This window comes from Danio rerio, chromosome 4, assembly GCF_052040795.2.
Source record: "Danio rerio strain M-AB ecotype USA chromosome 4, GRCz13ab, whole genome shotgun sequence".
NCBI lineage: Eukaryota > Metazoa > Chordata > Actinopteri > Cypriniformes > Danionidae > Danio > Danio rerio.
Genome location: NC_141024.2, coordinates 18,428,828 through 18,439,914, shown reverse-complemented (window position 1 = coordinate 18,439,914; position 11,087 = coordinate 18,428,828). Strand labels below are relative to the sequence as shown.

At 40.6% G+C, this 11,087-nt stretch overlaps 1 long non-coding RNA gene across 2 annotated transcripts; it reads left to right on the top strand.

Annotated features, from left to right (window-relative positions):
* The first annotated feature begins 939 nt into the window (after positions 1-939).
* Positions 940-10,260, top strand: LOC103910447 (uncharacterized). 2 transcript variants are annotated; one of them, XR_015483090.1, is made up of 6 exons: positions 940-1,312; positions 1,478-3,742; positions 5,222-5,494; positions 5,707-5,790; positions 9,764-9,833; positions 9,923-10,260. It is a non-coding gene; the product is annotated as an uncharacterized LOC103910447 (long non-coding RNA). The 2 variants fall into 2 exon arrangements; XR_015483089.1 differs by lacking the exon at positions 940-1,312 and having other exon boundaries at positions 1,329-3,742.
* The last annotated feature ends 827 nt before the right edge of the window (positions 10,261-11,087 follow it).

Below are 11,087 nucleotides of genomic sequence, written 5' to 3'. Positions count from 1 at the left end.
ACACTCGCTGCTTTCAGTGTGAATGTAGATATTCAATCGTTAATAAAAAGTTGATTTGAAGACTTGATTTTAACTTTCCCCGATGCCCACACTGGCAAAGACGCCCTGTGCCGCTTATTGCTGCCGGCTCCCATTGAAAAAGAATGACTTCCGTTTACTTTGACACTCGCTGCTTTCAGTGTGAATGTAGATATTCAATCAGGTTTAAGTCTGGGCTTTGGGGTGGCCATTTCATGGATGTTTTTCACGAGGTGGTGATGACGCATTGAACAATCGTCAGCATCTTAAATCCTTAAAAGTTTCAAATAAAGAGATATTTTTTAAGAACCGTAGTACATTTATAAAGTTCTACTTTTTATTATATCACATTTTCATGAAATTGTAAAAAAAATAGTTAATGCTTCTGTGAGGTCTTTCTAATGCAGCGTCTATGGGCGAGACAGTAAAATTGACATTATGCTCTCTTTCAGCAGCCATTCTCAGTCTTACACTGGAAGTGTCACACTTTTTTTTGTGTTGTGGTGTTTTTTTTATGATGTAAGTAGATAGGAATACAAAAAAAGCATTTGTCAAATTCACATTCACTGCTCTCTAAGTTTAATCAGCTATGACGACTTGCGCTGCTGTGAAATGTGGTAATGTGAAAAAGGTCCATCTTCGAGGAACTGCTGTGTCTGTTGTTCTGTGACGATGTTTCCCTTCAGGCCCAAGTAAATCCAAGTGTCATATGTCTTTCATGGAGGATCAACATTTTTGAGGAGCCTTGAACGACTGACATTAAAAAAGAAGATTTCTTCTGCTGTGGCCAAAACATTCATCCCTATGGTGTTGATGTGGTTTCCCACACAGTTGAAAATCTGGCAAAGTCAGTGAAAACTGTCAAGTTTAGCTGCCTGTTTCATCTGTGCTCTTTTAGATCTACCTCATAAGTTGTTGGTCACTTTATTTGGAGGTACCATTCTTGCTATTAACAAAGCCTAAACTATGACTTTTGTCTCAATAAAGTCCTAATTTGCTGCATTTGAATATTTGTTAGGTAGTTGGCTGGTGTACGCATTGAGTGAATTGGGGGATGTAGAATAAGATCATGCATAAAGTGCACTTTACAAGTAAATAACCAGCCAATATCCTAATATAAGGCAGATATGAATCCAGTTGTCAATAGCAAGAATTGATACTTGAACTAAAGTGTAACCAAGTGTTTTCTGATGTTCTTTGCATTATATTTAAGTTGTGATATATGACTCGAAAACTTGTTCTGTTAGGACAACTTCAAATAGCACTAAGAAGGCATCTGGACATTTGGGAAACAGTAAGTTACGCAATTTTGATCTCCTCTGTATATGTAATGATTGTTTGTATTGTGTGCCTACTTATTAGCGGCCTCCGGGAAGCTGGTATGAATTACAATTGGGTAAAGACAAAGATTGTGTTAAAGATGTGTTGCGATAAGGATGTGAGTGTGTGTGTGTTTCAGGATAATCTCTCCCTCAGGCGGGGTGACATACGGTTCACTTCTCGTGCACTCAGTTTCCATGGAGCTGGTACAGTATCTTTCTCTCCATGTAGCCTCTTCAACACCACTCGGATATGTTGCAGTTCCAGGTTGGGAAAAGACAATCAGTATGAAGACACAGATGCTTTGTGATCTGTTATTGTTGTTAAAACAGGAATGTTGTGACCCAAATGGAAGAGGCAGAAGAGTAGAATTAATGGTTATGTTGAAGCATGATTTTGATTTTATAGTTGTTATAAAGTGTAAATTATACAGGAAAGTCAAACAAGGGAAGAGTTTGTGTGAGAAATACATTAAGTGTACATTTATAGGCATTTTATTTTACACGGCAGAGTGTAAAACATCAAATGTCCTTTCACGTCAGGTAAATGATCTGCCTGCATCTGTGAGGTGAGACTCCCGCAATGACAGATATCCTTGACTTTCCAATTGATCATGTAGTTGTCACGGCAAAGACAAAAAGCGAGACAGCGAGATAATGAGAAAACTGTAGTCGTACGTCCCAGATGGCGCGTATCCCGAAGCCTTTGACTAAACGAAGCATCAGGGGATAAGCATTTATGTAATTATCTTACAGATCAATTAATTAACACTTACAGAATGTGCCAGATAGAATTGAGCAGCGATATCAAAATAAAGGATCATTGAGCCAGTTCAGTCTTGTTGAAGAAGAAAGATAAGCAAGTTGAGAATGTGGCAGAATCGGGCCAGGGCTTTAGGAAGACCCAAAATCAAAGTGTGTGGAACGAAAACAGCGTTCGTCTCGGGTTCATCAGCTCCAAAGGAAAGAAGAAAGCGAGCCTACCTAACAATATAAGCAAATATTGAGGATTGGGATCAGTTTAGATCAGGGGTCACCAATCCTGGTCCTGGAGGGCCGGTGTCCCTGCAGGGTTTAGCTCCATCTTGACTCGACACACCTGCCTGGATGTTTGAAGTATACCTTGTAAGACCTTGATTAGCTTGTTCAGGTGTGTTTGATTAGGGTTGGAGATAAAATCTGCCGGACACCGACCCTACAGGAACAAGGTTGGTGACCACTGGTTTAGATGAAAGCACTATTGACAGTCATCTTTCTGCATCCCCAAAACAACCCTTGTTTTCAAGTATAATTTGTGTTCTTCTGGCTGTTTGGGTGTGCTTTATTTATTCTGTCTTGAGGGTCAGAATAAGATTGTTACGTTCTTTCCTGAGATCAATGATTGCTGGATTTAACGAGAGGATAGCATAGCATTTAGCTAAAATAAATTATGGGGCAATTTGTGCAACCATTTAAACTTGCAGATTGTTAAAAGTATGTGGTGTATGGCTAATAATACTTAAGTGTAGCGAAGCAAGCATTTCTGCGTTGTATAAAAGGGCCTAGAAGTAAAGTAGAATCATTAAAGATGGAATGGAAAATGTTGGTTCCTTCTTGAATAACGGATGTTTTTTGGATGCATGATTTCTGTGAAGTCTGTTTACCATTTGTTTTGTGGGACAGCTTTATTCAAACCTCCAAAGCGAACGTGAGTAGATGTTTTGATTATTTTCTATTAATGGGTGTGTTAATTTTGACATGTCAGCAGTGTAGAAATTGTCATTGAGGTTTTCCTGTGCAAATAAGTTGACCAGAATAAGCAATATAACATGTGACCCTGGATGTGAAAAGCAGTCATACATAGAGGTTTCATTTTGTTAAAATCAAGAAATACGCACTCCATTGACATCTGTAATCTGACGGCTGGAAAAAAAAAGGCTTTAAAGTTGTGCAGATGAAGTTGTTGGCAATGCTTATTACTCAGCGAATTGTTTTGTTTGTTTATTCGCTGTAGGAGACGTGCGTCAAATGTCTTGACTGAACGTGATGTAGTGGCCAAAATACCAATGCAAGGAAAAGTGGTCCACACGAGAAGAAATAGGCATTAATCGGTTGCAAATGATTTGCTGTTTTGTAGTGTGATTTCCTTGATGACTTGATGGTGCAGGTGCTGCATAAAGAAGCGAAGTGTGCAAAAGTAAAGACGGTAAATGTAATACGGGAAGGAATGACATGTACACATCTAATGACAAACATGTGAGGCGTGTGCCATTTGAATGCTTTATCTGAACACAATGTGTTTTACGCTATTACTCTGTTGAGGTGTGAAGATGCTCCAGATGAAGCCTGACATTTGGCCGGATCTGTAATTGAGTAGCGCTGAAGCTGGCAATGAAGCGACCGGCCTTTATCACAATCTTGAACAGGTATGTCAAACTGCAGTATTGAGCTGTGACCAAGGTTAGAGCCAACTAATGTTAAATACAGACTGCTGACTCCATAGTAACCCTTTAAGTTGCAGTGTAAGGGGGAAACATGAGATATTTCTTTGGTTAATTTGGATGAAATCAGAGCTCTCTCAGTCTCCAGAGACAGCAATGTTTCCAGATTTATTCAAAGTTGAGGCAAAAATACTGTCACAACAGACTATACGTAGTGGTTCAATCAGAATATAATGAAGGTACAAGGATCGATTAGTGGCGCCGTGTAAGAAAAAGAAGAACTTTATTGAACAGTTTTCCGTGAAATAGAGGTACGCGAGCTGTCACTAGGTACACTTTTTCAAAAGGTACACATTCGTACTCAAAGGGTCCATATTAGTACTTGAAAAGTATATAGTAGTAGGCAAAATTGTAAGAGGAACACGTTTGTAGTTTTTGGTAGTAATATGGACCCTTGTGGGATTAATAGGGACCCTTTAGGCACAAGTTTGTACCATTTAAAAAGGTAGCACCCCAGCGCCAGCACACTTTCCTCTCAGACTGCAGTGTACGTTGTGTTTGGTCACACGGCTGATGCATTGTCTTGGTTACGTCTTGTTTCAAATAGAAGAAGTTATTTATAGATTTTTTTTTTTTTTCATGTGGAGAAAAATATTGTCGCATGTTAATATTGTGATGAACGCAATTTTGGCATACGGACTGTTGTGATCTTTTTCTTGACATGAAATAAAGCGGGGTCCTTGCTGTTTATGGAGGGTGAGAGAGCTCTTACAGAGTTTGCGCGTGCTAAATTGTGTTGTGCGGCACTGGGAAAAGGGGCAGGATTACACAATATGAAGATAAGCATTTGCGTGGGGAGAAAAGTGCAGTGTGATCGCAGCTTTAGAAATGATAAAGATGGTTTAATTTGGGGTGAATGACCTCTTTAAACCGAGTTCCTGACTCCACAGTTAGCAAACGTGAATAGTTTTTGAAATGTCTTATAATAATAATAATAATAATAATAAGATTAACAAAAAACTTAACCAGGCAGTTCCGATGCCTGTCAAAGGCTTTAATAATGATCTAGTGTATAACGCCAGCAGAAATGTTGTAATTGAGCAACTAACCATGATGCAAAGAGTATCTAAGAAGGAGTAAATATAAAATGTTGATGTTTGAGGAAGGCTGTGATTAGTCTTTTCTCCAGGGACATTGTTGATGGAAGCGAACAGGTGAAAATGGAAGCTAAATAAAGACAGAACGGTGGTAATAGTCAGTCCAATGGTGTAATAGTCAGTCCAGCACGGTGAATTATTTTCACGTCCATATCCTCTGAAAGGCCGTCAGTGTCTGTGAGGAGCGGAAATTGTTGGCATAATTGTTGTTGTGTATTTGAAGCTATTCCCTGTACTCTGTTATTACCTTTGAAAAGAGAGACATTGGCCGAACATGGGGATGCAGTAACAAGTGTTGTTTTTGCAGGGTCAAACTAACGGCGTACCCGGATATCTCTGTCAGAGGTGAGAGGAAAGGGCATTTTGGGAGGAAGCCCAGCATCCTAAACCGGGCTGCCATGGCAACACTGGCCATGAGCCCATTCGGAAGTTGACCTTCTCTGCAGTCGGTGACGGGAGGAATTACACCTGCCGAAAAGGCGCGTTCATCCATCAAGGAAGCCAGATGCGATTGAAGAGGGGTCCGAGCAAAGAAAAGCTGAAGGAGCCTTTGAGCACTTTAGGTTGCAGGAGCATTTAGGTGAGACTCCATTTAAAAGTGAAGTACATGCCTGTAACAGGAGCAGAAAGTAGGTAAATGACATGCAGATTGTCTCTAACAGCATAAAAGGGAGATGAATTTAGGCCACGTCTGCAAGGTTTATCTGTCAGGCCACATTGCACCGGGAGGCACTCGTGGGTCAGTGGTGAAAACTCTTGATTTTCCTGACTCAGCTTGTTTTTGTGTTAAAGGACAAAGACAGCTGAGGGTGGCAGCCCGGAGCGTGGAGAGGCCTTTGATGATGGACTCGCGTGGGCAAGTGCAGAAGAGAGCAGGTGAATGGCGAACGCCTTGTCGCACAGCACGAGACGACGCTGTGGGAATGCAGTGTTAAAAATGGGCTTTCTGATGTCCACCGTCATGTAGAGTCATGATTAAGCCTAAATATGAGTAGATGAGGAGTGACGGTGTTGATGTTATGGGAGTTGTGATGGTGTACTTGTATGTGGGTGCCATCAACACCTGTGCAGTGGTAGAAACGGTGAGGGTGTAAAAAAAGGCCATATTGCAAGTACACGCGGAAATGAGGAAGAGTTGGGCCATTATGGCAATAAGAACATTAAGGCTATAAGGCATTAAGAGCAATAAGAAAAAATAGATTTGTAGATGTACTTTTACTTGCATTTCATTGCAGACAACACAGTGGCGCATCATTTATTGTGTTCATTGTGGTTTTTGTTGTTGTTGTTGTTGTTGTTGTAGTTTTTTGTAAATATGTAGTGCAATTTTGTTTCTGGCAACACATTTGACAAAAAGTTGGAACAGTAAAGCATTTACTATTTTGTAATGTTGCCATTCCTCTTCACAACACTTAAAAGACTTTTAGGGACTGAAGACAGCAAGTGGTGAATAGTTTGAGGTGTAATTTTGACCCATTGTTCCTGCAAACAGGTGTTAAGGTGAGCAGCAGTAAGGGCTGTTGATTGTGACATTTTGCAGTTGAAATTGTGCATTCTCTATTGGAGACGGGTTGGGACTGTGGCAGGCAGGCCAGTCAAGTAGCTGTATCCTGTTCCTTCGCAGGCAGGACTTTGTAAGGTGTGCAGAATGTGGTTTTGCATTGTCTTGTTGAAACATTGATAGGCATCCCTGGAAAAGAAGGCAGCATATTGTGCTCCAAAATGTGTATGTACTTGAATGTACTGCCCCTCAGAATAGGTGTAAAAGTGATTGATCTGTGAGCACAGCGCTTGTTTGTTCTGTGTGATGGTCCATCCCAGATGCTTTAGAGTCCAGAGAAGTGGATGGAGCTTGTTGACAGTGATACGACCGGGCTTCCTACAGTACAGTATTGAGGAGCATTTGTGGATGTAAGTTTGTGTTGTGGTACTTGGCGAATGTTTGTGAAAGTAGTCCTGAGGCCATGTGGTGATGTGGCTTATAGATGAATGAGGATGGTTGATGCAGTGGCACCTGAGGAAGAGATTGTTCTCATGTATTTGTTGGCAAAATGGCGATCCTTGGGCCATCTTTGCTCCTTAAGGGCTAGACCTTCCTTGGATGCTGGTTTTGTAGCAGATCATACTTACAATCTCCTGTTTGAGATCACATCATTATTGAAGCAGCGTGCCTGATTAGTAGGCCTAAATTGCTTTAGGCGCAAGTTTTTTTTTTTTAATTTGTGTCTGAATGACAGAAACAGGATGCGTATTTACAAATGAAATGAAGTTGATTGGACAGAGTCTGTAATGAAATAGAAGTGTGAAATGTTTGTGTTTTCCTAACTGTTTGTGATTTGGGGTTGTGGTATGTGAAGAATTAGTTGGAAATTGTTATGCTGTAATTGGAGTTATTGTAAGATTGATGAATGGAATGGACTCTTGGCAAAGGCCCCCCCTCCCCCCTTTTGAGAAGCTTTAACTATGGTACATGGTGCTCCCCTGTTAGTTTGTGCAGTTCCCAGTGAATAATTTTGTGTCCAGATGACACAGTGAGACAAAAGCGGACACAAAGGCTTGCGTTATGCGTCTGAGAGGAAGTATTGTAAGCATTAATGCGAGTATGAGATGAGTGTGAGGTGTGAGGATTGTTGTAAGTTGAAGAAGCCAGTCCAGGAGAGTTGTTCTAAGCACAATTGTTTATTGAGATGTGTCGACTGTTCTGCAGTCAAATAGCATCTTCACGAAGTCCACATGAATGGTCAAGAGCTTACGAGAGTTTGTTACAGTGACAAAAATATAGGTGAAAGAAGTGTAGTTATAGCAGAGTTGTGTTTGTTTTATTATGTGTGTGTGTGTGTGTGTGTGTGTGTGTGTGTGTGTGTGTTTTAGGAGTGGGCAGAGTTTATAGTTGGAGGCAGCTAAAGAAGTGATATAGTGTAAATGCGGTAGGTACTGCAGGTGAAAGAATGTGTGCGCACACAAGTTTAGCAATAGAAGAGTTTGTTTGGCTTGAATGGATTCCACAAAGGCACAGTGGTTGAGACTCTGTCTGTAGTATTTGTATGGATGTGGGATGTGCCAGTGCTCAGGAAGTGAAAGGTTTCATGTGTGTCACTCCCTGGCTCGTGGAGTTTTGAGTAAAATTATATAATGGAAAAGCAAAGAATAGAAGTGTTTTGACTGTATATTTTTGTATGTATGTATGTATGTATGTATGTATGTATGTTTATATTTATATTTGTATTGATTTGTAAGTAGGGCATCTAAATGGGTTTTTCCACAGCATGAATGAAAAGAAAGGTTGAAGCTGTAGCCAGAGTTGATGCCTAATGATTGTGCTGAAAAATGTTGAATTTGGCCTGTTGTATGAGAGGATAAGAGATGTCGGGGTGTAGTGGAGGCAGTAAAGATGAATGGATTGTTTATGTGGGTGTGAAAGGTTCTGAGGCGTAATTTCGCTGATCTGAGCAGTGTTGTTGAGAGTAGTTGAGTGTAGTTGTTGTGAGTGTGACGTAACGTGACATCATCCAGAAAGTAAAGTTTGGTGGGCTGTCCCGGTCCCAAAACAGAAGAGATGATTTGAAGATGATTTGTCTGCAGATGTTTGTGTTGCAGAAGTGGCAGTGTTGTGTTGTGGTTTGTAAGTGATGAGATGTTTCTCCTCTGTTTAGCGTGAGGAGCAGGATGCTGTCCAAAAGGTTGTGAACATCCCCTGAAGCGACATACACCGCCACACTGAGAAGGATGTGACAGGAGAGAGCAACGGCACACTGACCTGTAGCTTTGGCATCCACTGTGCGCGCATGCTTTTGTCAGTCTCTCTCTTTCTGTTACACACTCACTCGCTGTATCTTGGCATGAAAGCATTTCCTGTCAGCTGCTCTCACCACTGGGGTGTATTTTATTGCTTGGTGGTGTGGTCAGGTGGAGCAGGGCCAGATTAGTGTGTGAGTTAGAGATGGTGGAAGTGTCTCACACACACACAAGCTGCTTCTCCAGCACCAGTGATAATGTAATGTGTAAATGTATTGATTTTCCAAGTGGACATGATGCGATTGCACAGATTTGTCAGTTGGATATCCATTTTGGCATGACATTAAGTACAGTATTGCCAAAGCATTTCAAATATGAAATATATGAAAACCCTAGAAAAATGAATAGTAATACAGATAAGATATAATGACACACAAAAAAACAAAACATTTGATAAATATAATAATAATAATAATAATAATAATAATAATAGTAAAGTGTAAATAATTGAAATAAGATACACAAATTAACATTAACCATTTCTCTCTCTCTCTCTCTCTCTCTCTCTCTCTCTCTCTCTATATATATATATATATATATATATATATATATATATATATATATATATATATATATATATACATACACACATATACATATATACATACATACATACATACATACATACATACAATGAAATAAAGAAATGTGAAGGGGGGTTGATGTGGTGAGTCAGTACATTGTGAAAGAGAAAAGTAGTAGGTTGAAATCATCACGTGCAAAAGGGCTCCAAAACATGGCATCAAAGGCGAGCTTGAGTGGTGTCAGCAAATGAGCGAAGATGATGTAACAATGGCTTGTCTGCAATGACTTGAGTAGGGCCTTATGTGTGTGTCAGGGCAGAACTCCTTCAATGTTTTTCCAGAGCAGTGTTGCTGCTGCTGCTGTGTAGATGATGTACTTGTGATATGAATTGAGACAGTGGATGTGGCAGGGGTGTATGGTGAAATGCAGGCATTTGGTTTATGTAGCATGAATCATGGTTCAGATGTAACCCATGTAAACCGGAAGCAGTGAAGGCTTATTGGAAAGTGTTTAATGGCTGTTTGGTTAGTCTACAGGTGGCATGAAGGCAGCAACCCTGAAGCAGGATGGTGCAGCAGTGCTGTTGTGAGGGACAGTAGGTATGTCTTGAATGCATTTATTTGTATGCTTCTGTCATAATCAGTCAGTGTATGAACATGTAGTGATCGCAATTTGCTTTGAATTTCAGCTTGGTGCAGTCAAGCAGCTGTCAGGCCATCCAAGGTGGACATCTGAAGAGGTCATGTGGCATCAATGTGAGCAAAGCTTGTAAGTGCTAGTAGTGTATGTGTCCATATGTAGTATGATGGCATTGAACTAATCAGTTCAAGCGTTTGATGTAAGATGAGCCGTTTTATTTGAGGCATCATCATAGTTTCTTTATGTCTGAAAGCTTGTAATAGGCGTTGAGGGTATGGGTGAGTCAGTTAATAGAAATGATGTGATGCTCAAGTATAAGCAGATGTTAGTGTTGTTCATTGACTGTGTTGTGAGACCATGTTGTGAAATAAAGACAAGTACAAAGCATGTCCTGTTTGCTTTTATTGAGGTTGAAAAAGTTAAATGAAAGAGTGACCGCAACTGTATTTTTGCTAAGTATTTATACTTAGTGCGAATTTTCCCCCTCTCTTCCTTGTTTAATAAATATATATATATAAGTCGTTACTCGCTTCCACACCAAAAAAAAAGGCTAACCACTGTTCTTGCTTGAAAAGCAGTCATTAGGCCTTCTTTTTGGATACTGGACGCAAGTAACGACTCTATTCTAAGCCTGCTCTGACCAAACATCTACGCTTGCTAACCTTCCTGCCCTACACAACAGTGCATTACAAATGGCACAAAATGCTCACCCGTCACTTCCACAGCAGCATCTATGGAAGCTCAGGGTTAACCATTTGCAAAAACACAACTGCAACTGCTTAGCCACAAGTCCTGCCCAACAACTATCACAATCTTGACCTGCTCTCTTCATCTAGCATGCCACTATACTGCACTCAACATCACCTTCACACTGCACAAAGCATCTAACACTCATTCACAGATCCTTTCCACTAAGTGCCTGCATGTACCTCAAACACTGCACCACACATGGAGAAAGCACCATTCAGCCTACTTCAATCCTCTACAAGTCCTTCAGTCACAAAAACACCTGCTAAATCCACACAACTACACCAGCTATCAAACTCCAACTCCTGTCCCACAACTACACTCTGCAAAATACAGTACAGCTTCTGACCTGCACGCACAAACACTGCAACAGCACCACTTCCTCTCCTCAGCACCACACCAGCTCACCCTGCTCTGCTTGACAACCACATCTACACACAGTACAGCATCTCTTCTCCTCTGCCAAC